The sequence below is a fragment of the Phacochoerus africanus genome, chromosome 2, assembly GCF_016906955.1.
Source record: "Phacochoerus africanus isolate WHEZ1 chromosome 2, ROS_Pafr_v1, whole genome shotgun sequence".
NCBI lineage: Eukaryota > Metazoa > Chordata > Mammalia > Artiodactyla > Suidae > Phacochoerus > Phacochoerus africanus.
The window spans coordinates 252341532-252355169 of record NC_062545.1 but is presented as its reverse complement, the minus strand read 5'-3'; positions in this window follow the sequence as shown (position 1 = coordinate 252355169).

The following is a 13638-nucleotide window of genomic DNA, read 5'->3' as shown; positions in this document are numbered from 1 at the left end:
TATATTTACACATTTTTTTCAGAAGCTTTTCCCTTATAGGTTATTACAAAATATTGAATATAGTTCCCTCTGGGTTGTCTTTTCCCTCTCCTGAAAATGTCCTTTGATGCACAAAAGTTTCTCATTTTGATGAAGTCCAGTTTATCTATTTTTTTCTATTTTGTTTGTGTTTTTGGTGTCACAGCCAAGAAATCACTGCCACATCCAATAGCATGAAGATTTTTTCCCCTATGTTTTCTCTTAGGAGGTGTCAAATGACAAACATAATACAATTTAGTAAGAAGTTCAATGGCCTTTATTCAAAGGAAAACAATCAATGGATTGGCGAGTACAGTGCCTAACATGCAATAGGGGCGCGCATCCAGATAAAATGTGGGGGCAAGAGCGAGTTTGACAGACTAGCAGCAGAGGCAACACAGAAGCAGGACGTGATTGGCTAGGAGGTTGGGAATTTCCTTATGAGGCCCGCAGGTCCTATTTTCTAGGGTAACATAGCTGGACAAAGCTGAGTTGGAAGATGGCTATTGGTATACGTGAAGCTGCCTTGGTAGAGGCATTTCCCACAAGTGCAGGCTGGCTTGCGTTTAGATCTGTGATGTGGCCAGAGCCCTGAAGAGGCCTCCATTTTGTCTGCCTTCATATACCAACTACCTTTTTTTTTTTTTTTTTGTCCTTTTGCCATTTCTTGGGCCGCTCCCGCGGCATATGGAGGTTCCCAGGCTAGGGGTCCAATCGGAGCTGTAGCCACCAGCGTACGCCAGAGCCACAGCGACGCGGGATCCAAGCCACGTCTGCAAACTACACCACAGCTCATGGCAACACCGGATCCTTAACCCAATGAGAAAGGCCAGGGATCGAACCTGCAACCTCATGGTTCCTAGTCAGATTCGTTAACCACTGCGCCACGACGGGAACTCCCAAACTACCATTTTTTTTATTATTTTTTTTAATTTATTTTTTTTCCCACTGTACAGCAAGGGGATCAAGTTATCCTTACATATATACATTTTTCCCCCCACCCTTTGTTCTGTTGCAATATGAGTATCTAGACATAGTTCTCAAATTTGTATTATTTTTTTATTTTTTAATACCTAATGAATTTTATTACATTTTTAGGTGTACCACAATCATCACAACCAAATTTTACAGCCCAAACCCTCAGTGCATCCCCCACCACCACCTGTCTTGTTTGGAAATCATAAGTTTTGCAAAGTCTGTGAGTCAGTATCTGTTCTACAAAGAAGTTCATTGCGTCCTTTTTTTAGATTCCACATCAGTGATAGCATTGGATGTGGGTGTCTCATTGTCTGACTGACTTCACTTAGCATGATCATTTCTAGGTCCATCCATGTTGCTACAAATGCTGTTATTTCTTTCCTTTTAATGGCTGAGTAATATTCCATTGTGTATATGTACCACCTCTTCTTTATCCACTCCTCTGTTGATGGACATTTAGGTTATTTCCATGTTTTGGCTATTGCATATACCAACTACCTTTATCAGAGTTTTATAATTTTGATTGCTACATTCAGGTCTTGGGTTCACTTGGCATTAATTTTCATAGATGGTGTAACGTAACATTAAGGGTCCACCTTTGCTCTTTGCCTGTGATTATCCAGTTTTCCCAGCACCAGTTGTTGAAAACACCATCCTTTCCTGCGTCAATGGTCTTGGCACCCTTGTTGAGTTTGGAATCCCGCTCCGTTGGACTTTACGTGTTATGTTTTTTGTAGGAGAGTGTGTGCCCCAGTTTTCTCTAGCGCAGTCTTTCTCTCTCTCCCAGACCCAGAAGGACTGTCACAGGCCAGGCCTGCAGAGTCTCTGATGTGCCTTCCGGGTGGGGTGAGAAGGCCTCAGGCACCACCCAAGGGCAGCCCTACTACAGCCAGGCTGCTCCCTGCAGCCGCCACGCACCAGCTGACCCGGCCTGGCTCCAGGACTGCCCAGACCGGTTTGCAGGGTTTCTGTTCACTGTGAGCTGGTTTTCTCTTTCTCTTTCCAGGTGTATTTCTTCTCAAATTCCCCCACCCCCCCACTCCCCACCCCCTTCTCTTTATCTCTCTTCTCTCCCTGCTCTCAGTCCCAGGGGGCCTGGTCTCTGCCAACCCCCCAGGCCAAAGGCTCTGGGCCCCTGACTTCACTTCCACTCCCACGCCCCAGACTTGGAGCCCCTTTCTCGCCTTGGGCCCCCTGCCAGGCCAGCCAGGCTCTGACCCAGAAGTTTCTACTTTTTTAATGGACATAAAATTATTAATAATTACATGACCAGAAAGGCTAACAGTAACAGTTCACATTTATTGGGTACTCACCAGACATAGTTGACATACTGTGTCATTTATTCCTTACCACACACAGACCTGTGAGGTCGATACTATTATTATGTCCTATTAGCAGATGAGAAACTAAGGCGTGAGGGCTCAGATTTGCACAGCAGGTGGCACAGCCAGGATTCAAAGGCCACTTCTGGAAAACGCTTCTGGACGAGACTGTCTGATACCCACTCTGGGTTGGGGACCACGGCACACTTAATGTGCCAGTCATTTTGTGTGTGTGTGCATGTGTGTGTGTGTGTAAGAAAGCAGTGCTGGGGGACAGGGAGAGGTAGAAAGTGTGTGCTTTCAGAACATGAAGGGCTCCAGGAGAAGAAGTGGCCTTACGGAGGTCAGGGGATAGTTGGCAGAGGTAGAGTTAAGCCTCAGAGTTGATTTTCAAATTCCAAACTTTCTAGGATCCAGTGGGCATGGACCCACTTAACGAGGTATGGGAGCCTATTAGGGGCAGAAAACCAACAGCCAAGGGCACTCATAATGCAAGTTCTTGAACACATACCCAGGACCACTCACCAGGAAACTTCCCCCTTCCTCAGGCCTGGCTCTGTTCTCTGCCTCTATCCTCCTAACACCTCCTGGCTGGCCTCACTGATACCACTTTCCTAGCAGGCTCAGGCCTGCCCGGTTCTGAAGAAATTCCCCCAACCAGGCCTGTGCAGGACAGGGGATGAAGAGGTAACCAAGACACGTTTCTGCCCTCAAGGAACTCTCAGTCTGGAAGGGAAGGGGACTCCCTGACCAGAAACTTAGGTGGCCCCAGACACCTGTCTCCCTTGTCCCCACAACACACCCATCACCACATCATCCTGGGTTTCCGTCACATTACCTCTCAGTTCTGTCCACTTTGTCCACTCTAGTCCAAGCCATCGTCATCTGTAACTGCTGATGACTGCTGGCTCTTAGCACAGGCAGATGCGTGTGCATACGCTAGTGTAAGTTGGTGGAGGAGGCACCCACCAGATCTCTCCAGAGAGGGTCCAAAAGCGCTTTATTGATGGGGCCCATCTGGGTTCTGAAGGGTGAATAGAGAGTTTGCAGGTGGGAAATTGGGAAAACATACTTGAGAGGCATCAGATTGGCATATAGTCTTTTTTTTTTTTTTTTGTCTTTTTAGGGCCGCACCCAAGGTACATGGAGGTTCCCAGGTTAGGCGTCCAATCGGAGCTGTAGCCACCAGCCTACACCAGAGCCACAGCAACGCTAGATCCATAACCCACTGAGGGAGGCCAGGGATTCAACCTGCATCTTCCTGGATACTGGTCAGGTTCATTAACTACTGAGCCATGGCGGGAACTCCTGGCATTCAGTCTTGAAGGGTCAGGTTCATTAACTACTGAGCCATGGCGGGAACTCCTGGCATTCAGTCTTGAAGGGTCAGGTTCATTAACTACTGAGCCATGACGGGAACTCCTGGCATACAGTCTTGAAGGGCACCTTGGGGTGTCTGAAGAATGGCAGTAACTTGGAATTGGTGGTGGAGGGTGAAGCGACGGTGGGCTGCCGCAGCAGGCAGGACCAGATTGCAGCCTTTTCCCAGAGATCATGGGGAGCCACGGAAATGCAGGGTCTCTCAGAGTGAGGGGGAGGGAGCTCTGGTTGAACGTTTGTTCCGTCTCCCCAGCAAATACCTTTAGGGTAAAGATTCCTGTGTGGAATTTGTCCAGAAATGAAATGTAGATGGTCCCCGGCCCCCATCCAGACTCCTGGACCTCTGTCATTTGTATCAGTGTCCCTTGTCATCAGCCCTATGGGGAAATTATAAACAGAGGAACGACTCTTGCTCATTCCCTTTGCAGAATGGTCACTCTAGGGGCTGAAACAGGAACGGATTGGAGAGGGAGAGACTTCAGGGGAGGTTGTGCAATGGTCCGGGGGTCAGGCAGTGGTGGTGGAGAAGTTGGGGTTGTGGGGTATAGATGAAAAAGAATGAGGTTCCGGAAGTTTCAGTTTAGCCCAATATAAGCGGCAGAGAACAGCCCTACCCAACTCCCCCCAACTAGGAAAGTTCTCCTTGCCACTTGATTGCTCTCCACCTTCAGAAGATGGAAGACGAATCTGATTGGTTCAATTCCAGGGTGATGGTTAGGTCAGGTTTACTTGTGTGTGGTGGGGTCACTGAGCATCAAAAAAAAAAAAAAAAGACATCCAAGGATGTGACTCTCTCTCTTCCCTTCACCCACACCTAAGTACACTCGCCTTTGCTTTTCTGGTCAGCTACTGAGCAGAAGGGGGAAACAGGCCCCAAACAAAGGGCACCATCTCAGCTTTTTCAGAGGGCCCTGGGTGCTGGGCAGGTTTGGCCAAAACAAAGCCCAGCTCGTATCTCCTGCCATTGACCTTCGGTGCCTGTTTCCCTGGGGAATCTCTGGGCCAGAGCGGGGAGTGGCAGAGCAAGCTTGCAGTGGCTGCCATCTCAATGTCCTCAACCCCCTGCCTTTATTACAAACAGCTTAACCAAAAGGGAGAGGAAGGCTAGGGAAGAGGGAGATGCTGAAAGAGAGGGTGGAGTTTTGCAGGTCAGATGTTGACTCTGGGGGAAACAAAAAAAATGGAGTTCCCATGGTGGCTCAGCGGTAATGAACCTGGCTAGCATCCATGAGGATGCTGGTTCGATCCCTGGCCCTGCTCAGGGGGTTAAGGATCTGGTGTTGCTGTGAGCTGTGGTGTAGGTCGCAGACGCAGCTCGGATACCCTGTTGCTGTGTCTCTGGTGTAGACTGGCGGCTGCAGCTCTGATTTGACCCCTAGCCTGGGAAACTTCCATATGCCTCAGGTGTGGCCCTAAAAAAGATTTAAAAAAAAGGAGGAATTGGCTCTGGGGAATAGAGAAGAACAGGGGCCCCTCCCAGTGAGTCAGTGAGGGCGGGAGCTGCGGGGAAGGGCCAGGTTTCAGTTTGGAGAGGGCAATGAGGGAGGGAAGGAGGCCTGGCCAAATAGCCCTGGGATCCAGGGGTTCCAGTCCCCGTGTGTGGCTGCTTACCAGCTATGTAACCTCAGGCAGGTCCCACACTTCTCCAAGCTCCAGTTTCCCCAGCTATAAACTGGGGTAAGACACCCCAGAGCCAGGGTTGTCTGGCGGAGTCATTAAGTGTGGTCATGTCTGTGACAGCGCTTAATAAACCATAAACCTCGGTGTAGCATAAAGACGTGTTGTTCTTTTTATTGTTCCCTTGGGAATAAAAAGCAGGGTGCCTCTGATAAACATTTGTCAAGTCTCAGCTCCACCCAGCTCCTCTCCAGGAGCCTTCCTTCCAGCTTCGAAAATGCCATTTATTCCTTCCTGATAAACACGGTGTTTGTCCTCTGATACTCCCTTATCCCTCTGGTCCTTCCCTCTCTACAGGTGTCTTCCTTTATCTCTACTAATAGGTAGTGACGTCCCCAATATTAAAATAAGAACCATAATTCTCCTCCCAAATTTTCCTTGGTCCCCTTGCCCTTCTAGCTACTGCCGTATTCACTCCTTCTTCCAGCCTTAAAAGTTTACAGGATTTTTCAGTTTACAAAGCATTTTTCCCCCTTTTTTATACCTGTTGTCTGTTTTGTCATCTCATTAACGTCAGAACAAAACTTTGAGGTTAGTGGTACCCACCCATTTGACAGGTGAGAAGAGTGAGTCTCAGAGTAGCATCCAGCAGAACCCTAGTTCTTTCTTTGATTCCTCACTGCCTCTCTTTGATGCTAAGCTTTGAACATGAATGGCCTGGATCTACTGTCTCCATCTTCCCGTCTCCATCTTTTCTTAAACACATGGTGTTTCCACTGTTTCCACCATGGGACTCCCCTCAAGGTCACCAGGGCCAAGAGCTCCTGCCCAGCTGGCCCCGTTCAGAGGCCTCTCACAGACCTCATGCTCCTTACACATTCATTGACATGCATCCAACCTCACCCACTACCTTCTCTTTCTTCCACTTCTCGTTTTCCTTGGCTTGAACTAGGCCTTGAAGACTAGGAAGGAAGTGATGGAGAGGTTTCCTTTTGTGTCTGTGGTTCCTCTACCTTGGTTATGCAGCATGAACCCAGCTGGGTCATGGGATGCTCTCTTTGGAACACTTTTTCCGCAGGGCGCTCTAAGCTGCGGCAGGATTTCAAAAGCACATCCCACCATCAGCAGCAGCTCAGTTGCCAACAGCTTTCCCCCAAAGAACAATTTACCTTGATTTTGACCAACTTGGCAGAAGGCGAGTTTTTGATTTGATGGGCCATAGTATCAGAGCTGTCATCTCTTATGACTTGCTTGGCTGGGCATGGGGAGGTTAACGTCAGAAGTCTGGGACAGAGAAAAAGGGTCACTACTTGGAACTAGACCCTCCCAATATGAGTGGAGCAGGGACCGGGGAGATGAAGCCAGCTATAGGTGATGGGGTGGGAGTGATGTCTAGTCCTGCATTCTCCAATGTGGTGGCCACTCATCGGATTTACATATAAATTAAAATGAAATAAAATTAAATATTTTGTTCCTTAGTCACACTAGCCTGCTTACAAGTGCTCAGTAATCACACATGAGGGAGTTACTGTTGTGGCTCAGTGGGCATTGAATCTGACTAGTATCCATGAGGATGAGGGGTTTGATCCCTGGCCCCGCTCAGTGGGTTCAGTATCCAGTATTGTGGTGAGCTACAGTGTAGGTCATGGACGTGGCCTGGATCTGGCATTGCTGTGGCTGTGGTATAGGCCGGCAGCTATAGCTCCAATTCGACCCCTAGCCTGGGAACTTCATATGCTGCAGGTTCGGCCCTAAAGCAAAAAATCACATGTGACTAGTGGCTGCCATGTTGGACAGCTATAGAATGTTTCCATCATTGTAGAAAGTTCTATTGGACAGCCCTGATTTTATTTTATTTTATTATTTATTTATTTTGTCTTTTTGCTATTTCTTTGGGCTGCTCCCGCAGCATATGGAGGTTCCCAGGCTAGGGGTCTAATCGGAGCTGTAGCCGCCAGCCTACACCACAGCCACAGTCACGCGGGATCCGAGCCACGTCTGCAATCTACACCACAGTTCACGGCAACGCCGGATCGTTAACCCACTGAGCAAGGCCAGGGACCGAACCCGCAACCTCATGGTTCCTAGTCGGATTCGTTAACCACTGTGCCACGACGGGAACTCCACAGCCCTGATTTTAGACCATTGGATAGAAAAGAGTCAAAGGCAGGCAGCTGGCTAAGAGAGCGTAAGAAACAGGCAAGCACATCAGGAATGCCCAGTAAGAAGGGGTTACATCTGAGATGAAGGCTGGGAGGCAGCAAGGTGGGCAGGCACTATAAAAGTGGCCACCTTCCATTCTCTGCATGCACTGCCAGCATGAATGTTGAGGTTCTCACGTCAGAGCCACGTGTTTCCCCAATATTGGACACACAACTTTCAGGGAAGAAATGGGTCCCCAAATATGATACACATGCTAGGGTGGGCATCAGGGAAGTGGGGGACACCCCTCTTTCTCTCCAGATGTTGATCTCTTGAGTCTGGACAGAGGACTGGGGAGTGGGTGTTTGGAACAGAGATTGAGGAATTAGATGTTGGGGGGGAAATCACAAATGTGATCTAGAACATACACACTTGGGACTCAGTTGTAGTTACTAAAAAGTCCTTTCCTCATTGCCACTTCTGAATCTAAAAGTTTTTGTTTTTTTTTTTAAGGCCACACCCATGGCATATGGAGGTTCCCAGGCTAGGGGTCAAATCAGGGCTGCAGCTGCCAACCTACACCAAAGCCACAGCAACACCAGATCTGTGCCGTGTCTGCTACCTAAACCACAGTTCACAGCAATGCCAGATCCTTAACCCACAGAGAAGAGCTGGGGACCGAAACTGCATCCCCATGGATACTAGTCAGGTTCATTATCTCTGAGCCACAACGGGAACTCCTGAATCTGAAAGTTTAGATGACTTATTAACTCTTCGTTTATTTCCATAAATTCAGTGATGAGCATTGCTTTGCTAATTGTTTGCTTAGAGATGAGTCCTTTAAGGAATGATCAAAGTAAGTCCCTGTTCAAAACAATGCTTTTTTTTCTGTGTTCAGGAAAGAAAACAAATGAAGCAGAGAAAAGATCTGGGACCTGGAAAATCTCCATTCTAATCTGATTCACTCCTTAAACTGTTAACTGCAGGGGGGTAGCTTCAGGCACAGCTGGATCCAGGCAGGCAAAAATCCAACTATTATTAGAAATCTATGTGTCTTCATCTTTTGGCTGTGCTCCTCTTCATGTTAGTGTCATCCTCAACAAGACTATAATGGTGTCGTCCTTCCTCCATACGGTTTCAAGGTGGGCCCTTGGCAAGCAGTTCCAGGCTTGACTCTGCCAGTTCCCAATATTCAACAAGAGATTCATGGCTGACTCTCATTGGCCCGACATAGGTTACTGCCCATCCTTGAACCAATAACAGGTCACCAGGAAATGTAATGCTCTGATCAGCTAGCTCTGATCAGGTGCCACACATGAGGCAAGGGGTGGGGTCAGCTTTATCTAGACCTCTAGGCTTTGCGTGGGAGTGAGATGATTCTGCAAGGCAACCCAAACCCATGCAGAAACCACAGCTGCCCACTACATAGTCTTTCATGAATGATAGCTATAATTATTATCATGAAAAGATAGCAAAAAGGTTGAGCCAACATTTACTAAACACTTGGAAGGGTAAGGAAGACTTTGTGGGACATGTTAAGGTCTCAAGAAGTATTTATGGAAAGCAAAATTTACGAAGGCATAAATGGGAACATACATTCGAGTGTAATCTTGTTCTAGGGAAAAAGAAAAGCGGTCTGAGGGAATGAGGGCACCATTTTATTGAGTCTAGGAAATGAGCCAGGGAACAAAGGATAAGGATAAATGGCACATTTCTGCGAGGAGTTCCTTAGAGACAGGGCTATGGGTCGTTTAATTAACATGTAAAACTACTCTGGAGGAAGGGAGCCCATAAGGAACCTCCCCAAGGTTTACTGGTGACATAAAACTCCGGAGTAGGGATGGGAGGGAAATGGGAGAGTCTCATGAACCTGAGGAGGTGAGTAAAGAAGTGGTGGTTGACCTTGAACAAGAGTCAAGAAGTAACCCTAGGGGTCAGCTTCTTACATATTGCCCACGAAATAGAGACAGTCAAGCTACTGCTCCTGGCCAAGGAAAAGACCTAGAATTTATGGACTCTTTCTTGAGAACTTCAGCTCAAGATGGTTCTAGACAGGAACACAGATGAAATAGTAAAGAATAGTTTGAGGACCAAAAGACCCATTAAAAAGTGATGTGTTGGAGTTGCCATTGTGGCACAATGGAAATGACTCAGACTAGTATCCATGAGGATGTGTGTTCAATCCCCGGTCTCGCTCAGTGGGTTGGGGATCCAGCGTTGCCAGGAGCCGTGGTGTAGGTCGCAGATGCAGTTGGAATCTGTGTTGCTGTGGCTGTGGTGGAGGACGGCAGCTGTAGCTCCACTGGACCCCTAGCCTAGGAAACTTCCATATGCTATGGGGTGCAGCTCTAAAAAAAAAAAAAAACAACAAAAAACAAACAAACAAACAAAAAGAGTGATGTGTTGGCAAACAGGATACATGTGCAGTTCTGGCCTTTTCCACTGAGCATAGAGGAGGTCTGAGAAAGAGCAGTTACAATTTTTGAAGGGCTGGTACCGAGCCCTTCGAATAACAGGAATAGGAAGTTTTAGGGTCTGAAAGGCAAAGATTAAGAAGGAACAATCAGTGAAATCCCTAACACTGTGAGCAGACAAAATGCAAAGTTACTCCTCAGACATGGAAATTCTAAGGATGAAATTTGGGTGGCAGGAGAGCCTCAGTTCCTTCTCTGTATGGTAGAGAAAATAGTGCTTAAATCACTATTGTGATGAGGACTGAATGAGATGGATTAGGTGACAATGCCTGGCAGAGAGGAGGTGCAGATAAAATTAAAGCAATGCAGAGTCCCCACAGGATTCTCCATGCTATGGTATTGCCAGTAGCACGTGGGATGTGGAGTCAGGAGACGACTGTGGCCCAGGTTCCACTCCAGTCTTCCTTCTCTCCACCCTAAAAGGCCAAAGCCGTACCTACCCAACAGAGCCCTTCTGATAATGAAATGAGGTCCTGCAGTCATTCAACAAGACTTTATTGAACATTGAATACTTGCCAGACAGCAGGTTAAGTGCTGGATGGGGATGAGGTGATGAACAAGGAATTCCCAATGTGGCTCGGTAGATTAAGAACCCAATATCTCTGTGAGGATGCAGGTTCAATTCCTGGCCTCACTCAGTGGGTTAAGGATCCAGTGTTGCCTCTAGCTGCAGCATAGTTCGCAGATGTGGCTTGGATCTGGCGTTCCTGTGACTGTGGTGTAGGTCTCAGCTGCAGCTCCAGTTGGACACCTAGCCTGGAAGCTTCCATATGCTGCAGGTGTGGCCATAAAAAGAAAAAAAAAAAGATGATGAATAAGAAAAAATCCTGTTCTCATGGAGCTTAGCATCTAGTGGGAGAGAAGGACAGAGGATAATTACAAACTGAATGACAACTACTCTGAGAGGGATGGCACTATAACAGTGCCAAGAGCCTTCAAAAACCGTAGTGCACCAGACTGATTTAATGCTGCACTTGTATGAGTTTCCTGTCCACTGCTAGAATAAACCATCACATACTTAGTGGTTTAAAATAATACAAATGTATTATCCTTTTTTTTGTCTTTTTAGGGCCGCATCTGGGGCACATGGAGTCTCCCAGGCTAGGGGTCGAATTTGTGCTGTAGCTCCTGGCCTATGCCACGGCCACAGCAACACAGGATCCAAGCCAAGTCTGTGACCTACACCACAGCCCACAGCAATTCTGGATCCTTAACTCACTGAGCAGGGCCAGGGATCGAACCTGCATCCCCATGGATACTAGTTAGATTCATTTCTGCTGAGCCAGGACAGGAACTCCAGCACAAATGTACTGTCTTAATATTCTGGAGGTCAGACATCAGAGATGGATTTGACAGGCAGTATTAAAAACAAAAGCTGCGTTCCTCTGGAATATCTAGGGGGTAATTTGTCCCTTGCTTCTAGCCTGCATTCCTTGGCTGCTGGGTGTATCACGCTGACTTCTGCCATTGTCACATCACCCTGTCTCTGACCTTCCTGCCTCTTAAAAAGCTCTTGTGGGAGTTCCCGTCGTGGCGCAGTGGTTAACGAATCCGACTAGGAACCATGAGGTTGCGGGTTTGGTCCCTGCTCTTGCTTAGTGGGTTAAGGATCCGGCATTGCCGTGAGCTGTGGTGTAGGTTGCAGACGTGGCTCGGATCCCGCGTTGCTGTGGCTCTGGCGTAGGCTGGTGGCTACAGCTCCGATTGGACCCCTAGCCTGGGAACCTCCATATGCCGCGGGAGTGGCCCAAGAAATAGCAAAAAGACAAAAAAAAAAAAAAGCTCTTGTGATTATAGCAGTCCCATGCAGATAACTCCACCTCAGACTCCTTAACCATATCTGCAAAGTCCCTTTTGTCATATATGGTAACACATTCACAGATTCTGGGGATTGAGATGTGACCTCTTTGGGGGGCCATTCTTCAGTCTATAGCATAGTACTCCTGGGCTATATGGTAGAAAATGCTTGGCAACCAGTAAGCTAGACCAGCTACCTTTGAACACCAGCTTGCTGACAGTATTCTATTAAGTCAAGTCTGGAAGGAGTACAGAGTGGGCCTCTGAAAGCTGACTGCAGATGTCCCCGCAGAACACACTGTCCCACCAGAGATCCCTGTAGAGCCATAAAGGAAACGCCAGGTGACAAGTGGGTATGGCAGCTGCCCTTCAGGAACTCTGAGACCTCAGGCAGGGATATTACTTCTTTAATCCCCCTAAGTCAATGGGGATAAAAGAACTATCTAGAAGGGTTGGAGTGAGGATAATGAAAACATCATTCATGAAATCACCTAAGATGCCTCCTAAATTCATCCCTCTCTCTCTTTCCCCCTTCTGCTGTTGCCACTGCCTCCCTCGAGGCCTCTCAGAAACGGTGACTGCTTGCCAATCATGTCACATGCCTCAGCCTGGCAGTGGTTAGAAGCAACAGCTTTAAATCCCAGCAAACAAGCCTCTGTTAACCATGAAACTGGAGCAAGTCTCTTAAGCTCTCTAAGCTTCCATTTCCTCCTCTGTACAATGGGGATAAAATCTTCTATGGAATCAGGCTGTCCTGAGGACTGAGTGAGATGATGAATGGGAAGCCCAGTGTCAGGCTCACACATACACACACATACTCAAAGCAGTGCTACTCTTCTCTGGAGGCCTGACCTCCTTTCAGCCACACTGGACAACCCAGTTCTCCCTGAGCCTGGACTTGAACTTGTCTGAGGGGCATTGTTTGTAAACACTTGCCTGTGCCTCCCATACTCGAAATGTGTCTGTCCTATACTACCCTCCTCTCTCTGCTTCCCAGTAATTTGTTCAGCCTTTACTAGCCTCCTCAGTTATGGCTATTTCTGCAGGCCTCTACCTCAATCGATACTGGACGCGAGTTCCTTGAGGTAAAGTGTTTTCCTGCGTAGTAGGTTGGAAAAGTACTCTGTCCTTGCCCAGCCTCTATTTCCTTATTAGGAATGAGTCCATTGGACGGCAGTGGCAGAAAAGACGCTTCTGGCTCTGAGATCGTAAACTGACAACTTAAGTAGCAGAGACCTTGTTGATTACCTAGTCCACTCCTCTCCTTTTCCGGGAGGGGAAACTTGAGGGCCTGGTGGAGCCTTCGCTTCAGGCTCTTCTCTCTCTGGCTTCCTGAGCAAGGATCCCCTAAGGGCAGGCGGCCCCTTTTGCCTAACTAGGCAAGGGGAGACTCTCAGGCGTCTCCAGGGCTCGGGGCGCCGGAAACACGTGTGTGCTCACCTACGTGTACACACGTGAGCACACCTACAGCAGCAGGGGGCGCTCGGGCCGGCAGGGGGCAGCACAGACCCGGTTTGCAAATACCCGGCGCAGCCCCGAGGGAGGAGGGCGTGCTGCAGTCCCGGCGGCGGCGGCGGCGGCGGCGGCGGCTGGAGGTGCAGCCTCCCAGGTGGGAGGCGGGGGCTGCGGGCGCAGGAAAAGGCGCCTGGGGAGCGGGCGCTCGGCGGGGCCTCCTCCGGCCCGGGCGCGACGCGGCGAGTGGGAGCGAGCGCGCCAGGAGCACGCAGGCGCCCTGCTCCGGCTGGCCCTCGGCCGGCGCGCCGCGCGGGAGCAGCCCGCAGCCCGCCCCCGCGCCCCCCGCAGCCCCCCGGGCCGCCCGCGGCCGGCCGTCTGTAGCGGGCCCTCCGCAGCGAGGACAGGCCGCCAGCCCGGGAGAGCGCGTGGAGGCGGAGGCGGCGGCGGGACGGCTC